Source organism: Sturnus vulgaris, chromosome 22, assembly GCF_052056855.1.
Source record: "Sturnus vulgaris isolate bStuVul1 chromosome 22, bStuVul1.hap1, whole genome shotgun sequence".
In the NCBI taxonomy this organism is placed as follows: domain Eukaryota; kingdom Metazoa; phylum Chordata; class Aves; order Passeriformes; family Sturnidae; genus Sturnus; species Sturnus vulgaris.
The window spans coordinates 7,153,824-7,159,823 of record NC_142264.1 but is presented as its reverse complement, the minus strand read 5'-3'; the positions used below and the strand labels follow the sequence as shown (position 1 = coordinate 7,159,823).

The following is a 6,000-nucleotide window of genomic DNA, read 5'->3' as shown; positions in this document are numbered from 1 at the left end:
CATTTTTTTCTTTCTCTCACTTCAGCAATTTTAAATACATCTTGCCACAGGCCAAATATTTTTCCCACCATTCCACTTTAATAAATTGACAGCTCTGAAGGGAATGTTGCCCTCAAGTTAGATTATTTGTCCCAGGAGTTAGGAATAAAACTAGAAAGTACCTTCAAGTTGTTGATTTTTTTCTGCCCAATTGTTTTCCCATCTGGCTTCTGCTAATCAGCCTTTAAATCCAGGTGGGATAGGCAGCAGCACCTCTAGAGAGGCAGGGAGTAGCTGGTTTTTTAACCTGGTCTTTTTGTTTCAGTGTTTTTTAGCATTTCTTTTCTTTAGGGTTCTATTTTCTATAAGCAGTGAATTTTAAGACTTTCTTGGAGTTCTTTCTGTATCTTTTAAGGAGAGTTAGGCTGCCTATCATTCAGTTTATTTCTCTCATATTAAAATTTATTTTTTCTATCAGGTTTTAGCCTGGAACTAGGAAGCATTTTATATAGGCTTTGCTTTGTTGAGACCTGAAAAACCCAGGATTTGCTGGAAGAGGGTGCTAGGGAGCAGGGAGCTGGGAAAGGCAGGTCATGGTTGCTGATATTTGGTTCATTTTAGGGGATGTATTAAGATGAGCAGTGAGGTTTGTTATTGCCTGAACAGATCACTCCTATTAATGACAGCCAGACCAGGGACTCCTAATTCTGAGCCCATCAGTAGCCAGGCTGCTGCTTTCCTGATATTTAGGATACTTTTAGTAGCTGTTACAAGTTCTGGGGGTTGTTAAATTGTGAACTAAAGCCCTTCCCAAAGAGCAGCTCCTCCTCCTCTGGAGTCATCTCTTCCTCTGGTTCCTGAAGTGAGGTTCAGGGTCCCAGCGTTGTGCCTCAGGGCTGGGGTTTGTTTCCTCTCTGGGGCTCTTCAAGGGAGGTCAGGGCTGTTCTGAGATGGGTGGCACCAAGAGATGATGTCTAAGAAAACTCTCTCCAAGCTGCAAATGAAGAGAGGAGGCGGCGGTGGCACAATCCAGCCAAATTATATTGATAATACGTAGTAATTATGTAGCACTTCACACGATCAGAGCACTTTACAAACATTAACTAATTTACAGCATTTACAGAAAACAGATGTGCTTTTTTCTGGGCAAACAGAGGGGAACACCGGCTGTGCTGGCAGAGGGGAGCAGCGGCCGGGGTGAAGGCTCTGCTTTGGGCAGGAGCTGGGTGTTGGTGCAGGGCTCCATGGAGCACCTTTGCAGCTGCCTGCACCTTCTGCTGCTCCAGGACAGGGAAAAGATCTTCCTCTGCTACAGTTGCTGAGAATGAAGGGTGATTTCATTCTGCTAAATGATTTTTCAATCATCGAGAAGAGCACAGTTGAAGGCAAGAATGCTGCTCTGCTGTGGTGACCCTCATCCCTGATAACCACGGAGCTGATGGCAGCACACCCTGTCCCCCGGGGAGCTACTGACAGGTAGGAGTGCTTTGGTAAACCTAAAGCTGCATTCTGATCTGTGAGTCCTGATTTTTGTCTTCATTCTTGGTTGGTTTTTTGTTTTTTGGTTTGTTTTTTTTTTTTTTTTAACACCCTGTGTGTACCTGCCCAGCCTTCTGTGCTGGGAACACCACCATGCTCCTCTCACACAGTGCCTTGTATTGACCACTGTTAATGCAGATATTAATGACACGATGCCAGGTGTCCTAGAGAGGTACAATAAGGATGTGACTTTGCCCCTTCACCATGTGTAGCCTGTTTGGCCACCAAGATGAGAGGCATCTCCAGGGAATCATCTTAGAAGGTGCTGGAAGAAAAATCCTACCAGCAATGGGTATGAGAGCACAAATAGTTGAAGTTCCTGTGATAATTTCCTGTTCTTGTGATCAGCCACTGTTTGCTTTGCCTCCTACTTTCTTTGCAGAGTAATTAAAAGAAAGATGTTTACATGGATAAGTGTTTTGCTATCCATGCCATCCATATTAACCTTATAAATTAGCCTTTTATGTGGTACTGTATCAAAGGGCTCTTGAAGTCTGATTGAATTATGCTTTATTTCCTTGCCCAGTCCCTTGTCATTGTCACCTCCTCTAAGAAATTAATCAAGTTTGTTAGGCATGACCTCCCATTAGTAAATCCAGGACAACTCTCTAAACAGTCTGTACTTGCCAAGGGTGCCCCGATGTCCCTGAGCAGGGAATGTGGATTACTGCTCAAATACAGAGATTCTAAAGCTGTGTTTAAGGGATGGAGGGCAGGGTCTGGCTATAGGATGAGGGGTGTGCTGAGGCAGGAGGGGAATCCTTGTAGCACCACAGGTGTGGGTTAAAGAGCATCAGAGATGGTGAGAAAAGGCTGTGGGCTGCTCCAGCAGTGCCTGGTGTTGGACGGGAGCTGTGATGCTCCAGGGCTGGGCTGTGCCTCGGGAGGGACGTGGCAGAGCCAGGGGGAGAAGCTGAACCCTGGGGCAGAGCTGAGGGCATGGGCAGGGGAGCTCCAGGTAGGACAGAGCAGGGCAAAGGGCTGGGAGAGCTTTTGGGTCCTGGCAGTGCTGCAGTGCAGAGGAGCTGTGCAGAGCCGGGGGAGGGAATGCAGGGAGGGAACCTCGTGCAATGATGCAGTGCAGAGCAAGGAAGAGGGAAAGCTGTGCTGCAATCCCAGAGCTCAGGTAGGATTTGGGGAAAGAGCAAGGTGTGGAGCTGAAAGGCTGGAGCACAGCAGCTCTGGGCATTCTCTTGCCTCTACCAAGCACAGCAGGAGGGAGACAATGCTTTTAGGGAGGCTAAAAAAATAATTTATTTCATAAACTAATCTTTTAATTTTTTTTTTAATAATTGGGGTTTTTCAAGCTTTATTCCTTCCCTATGAGGGTGAAATTTGATTTGATATCTGACTCTTGTGTCACTAAATGACTCCAGGATGTGGGGCTTTGGGGAAAAGGTGAATGATGGGATCTGCAGATGTGAGCTAAGGAAGCACAGTCACAGTGACAGCAGGAGCAGAGCTCTGTTCCTTTGATACCTGACTGACTGCTTCCTTTAATTTCAGTTTTCACTTTCATTATGTGTTTTGCTCAAGAAACTACTTTTTTTTTTTTGCTTAAAACTGCTTTCACCCAGTCTTGCATAAGTTTCTTCCGCCTTAGTGTGGTGCTATAATGGATTTATTGGACAAGGAAATGTTCAGTATTGCTACGGAAGTACAGGAGGTCCTCATCAAGCAGATTCTTTTCCAATGACATATGTGTTTATATTGTTGGGTTTGTGTTCTGTTGGTGTTAATGCTTGGGTGGAATTTCAGCAGAACTTGAAGTCAAAGTACTTGAAGTCATGAGAATATGATTTTTTTTTTTTTTACGTGATTTCTGTTTCCTTTCAAGTATCTACAGGGTTTTTCTGCATTAAAGACTGCAGGGTTACAAATTCCAGTTTAGGAAAAGGCTCTGCTTGAGGGACAGCAACAGATTTTGAAGCACAAGTGTGTTGCTTCCTCCTATAGCACTTGTCACAAATCAAGACATTCACTGAACAAAAAAATGCTGAGCCTTGGAAGTTACTTAGATTTTAAACTTAGAAGAGAAAAGTGTTTAAAAACATCACATGAAATCAGTGTGAGGATATCTGGTTGTGTGGTGGGCAGGAGCTCTGCTGAGGATGCAGAAAAATGAGAACTGCTGATGGGGCTGGGGCCATGGGCATCAATTCCAGAGTGGCACCAAAACACTGAAAGGACTGTTGCCTTTCCCACGTCCCCCAGTAGATATCAACCCATCCCAGAAATCTACTCTTGCACCTGAAATGCTCCACTAAATTTCCCCTGGAAGTGCCTAGCCTCCCTCACTATGCTTCTGGATAGGAAATGGCTTTTCTCCTAATTAGTTCCAATGTTTTTAAGTTCTAGTTGCTCATGGCTGAGACGGTTTCACCAGGAATCAGCACAGATGTAGCACACCCTTAGAACATTCAAACAACACCCTTAGAAGCAAACCCAGTGTTGCCTGAGAGCTGGTCTGCACAACCAGCTGGGGAAAGTGCTGTTATTGCTGTCACCTCCCAGAAATGACAGCTGGAGCTGTTAGAACTCCCTGGCACAATGTCCCACTGGAGCACTGAGGCTGTTCTGCAAGGAATTATCTTGGACTCTTCCTCCAGCTTGGAGAGGGAATCGCTGTCATCTCACTCAGCCCTTCCTGAAAGAGAAGCAGGAAATGCTCAGCTGGTTGGAGCTGGGAAAAAAGCAGAGAGGTTGATCCCTCAGTTGATTATCCCCCAGTTTAAACATTACCCAGGTCTTTCCTCTATTCAGCTGCCTGTTTTCCTTATTCTCTCCTCACTGGGATTAACAGATAAGAAGATGGAGTGCTCAGTGAAAACTGAGAGGTTTTGTTGGTAGATCTGTTCATCTATCAAAGCCCAGGCTTCAGCTTCTTTTAAATTGACTCTGCTACTTTTCTTCTTTCATAAATTACTCTAAAAAAATAGAGACAAAAGGCTGCCAACTGTATTAGTTCCTGGAAAAAAAATCCTTCTTCTGTTTAATATACAACTCTTGAGAGACATTTAAAAGTGAGATGCAGCCATGTGTGAATGCCTGCATGTATAGAGCCACATCATACCAAAGAATTTCAGCAGCTCACATGCTGACTTTGCTGCAGATTCCAGGTTGTTGTTTTTTTTTTCCTCAAAGATGCTTGTTTCAGTTTGAGGAGGTCTTTGTGGTCAGCCCTTGAGAGACAAGGCTCTTCACTCACCCACACTGACTGCATCATCCAGGGGGATATTGGTACCCAAATCTACCACCTCTTCCCAGTAATTTCGGCTTGTTTGAGCACAGGAGGTTTGCAGGCACGTTGTTGCCATGTCTACAACCTTGTGGTCTGGGGACTTTGCTATAAAGACCAGGATTCTGAATTTCTTTTCCTATTTATCTATTGCCATCCCTAGGAGCTTTTCCTAGGTCTTGGGAGCTCTGCAGAAGAATGGGTGTTTATCCTTGTTCTACCCACATGCACAGCTCTGCAAACTCCTGTTTCAGTGGAACTTTCATGAAACACTCGTGGTCATGGCAGTGGAAATGTGGGACTGTTGCTGTACTTCAGGTCCTTTTCCAAGTGTGGTGGCAGGAATTCAGCTGGTAGCTCATAGGGAAAACTCAGAGGCAGCTGTTGGTCAGAGCATGGGCAGTCTGGAGGTTCATCGATTAAAAAAATCTTACACCTTCTGAATGTTTAGGAGCCACTCTGACCTCCAAAATATGACCTGAACTGATAATGCCATTCCACAGAATTGTGGTTTTTTTGCTATTTCCTCTCTATCTCTTCCCCACTCTTAAGTCACTGCTGCTGTCAAACATCCACAGGGAGATGGGAGCACTGAGTAGCTCATCTCTCTGCTGGAACAAGTGGTGATTCACATGGTCTTTAAAACTTGAAGTCACTATTTCTGTTTTGCCTTTCTCTGTCAGGGGATTTTTCACACCTGGCATGCTCCTATTAAGAATCTTCATTCACTGTCACGGCATCACCTCTTAATCTTTTGCTTTAACACATTAAGTGTCTTTACCTGTTCTGAAAACTTTGTTTTCAGTGAGTACTTTGACCTCTCTGTGCCTTCATTTGTGCTGGGCTCTAACATGATGCAGAATCTCAGTGGCAAACCACCAGGCACTTATGATGTGATGCTGAGAGCCTCCAATGAGGTGAACAGGAAAATAAGGCTAAGCCAAAGTATTTTAAATTCTTGATTTCTAATGTCTCACAGACTATATAGGAAACTGATAATGAGAGTGAAGCAGAAACAAGAATTTCTGGTGCAAAAACCCCACCTTAAAGTATTTGCAGTAACTGGCAGGACTGGTCCTGGTTTGGTTGACACTGTGCTGTGCATGAGAGCAGTGCCTTCAGTGAGGCATGTTAACTTAGAAATTTCTGAAAAGCAGAGGGATGGGAGCAGAGCCTGAACCAAAACTTTCCAGCTGGAACAGTTGCTTCTAATGGACACCACCTTTGTCCCAGAACTTCAACCC

The 6,000-nt window shown here is 44.6% G+C and overlaps 1 long non-coding RNA gene across 1 annotated transcript in view; it reads left to right on the top strand.

Moving 5' to 3' along the window:
• Window positions 1-2,598: 2,598 nt before the first annotated feature.
• Window positions 2,599-6,000, top strand: part of LOC148221442 (uncharacterized) — an 85,051-nt gene continuing 81,649 nt past the window's right edge. The window contains exon 1 of the long non-coding RNA XR_015808054.1: window positions 2,599-2,644. This is a non-coding gene — a long non-coding RNA (uncharacterized LOC148221442). The remainder of the gene's footprint in view (window positions 2,645-6,000) is intronic.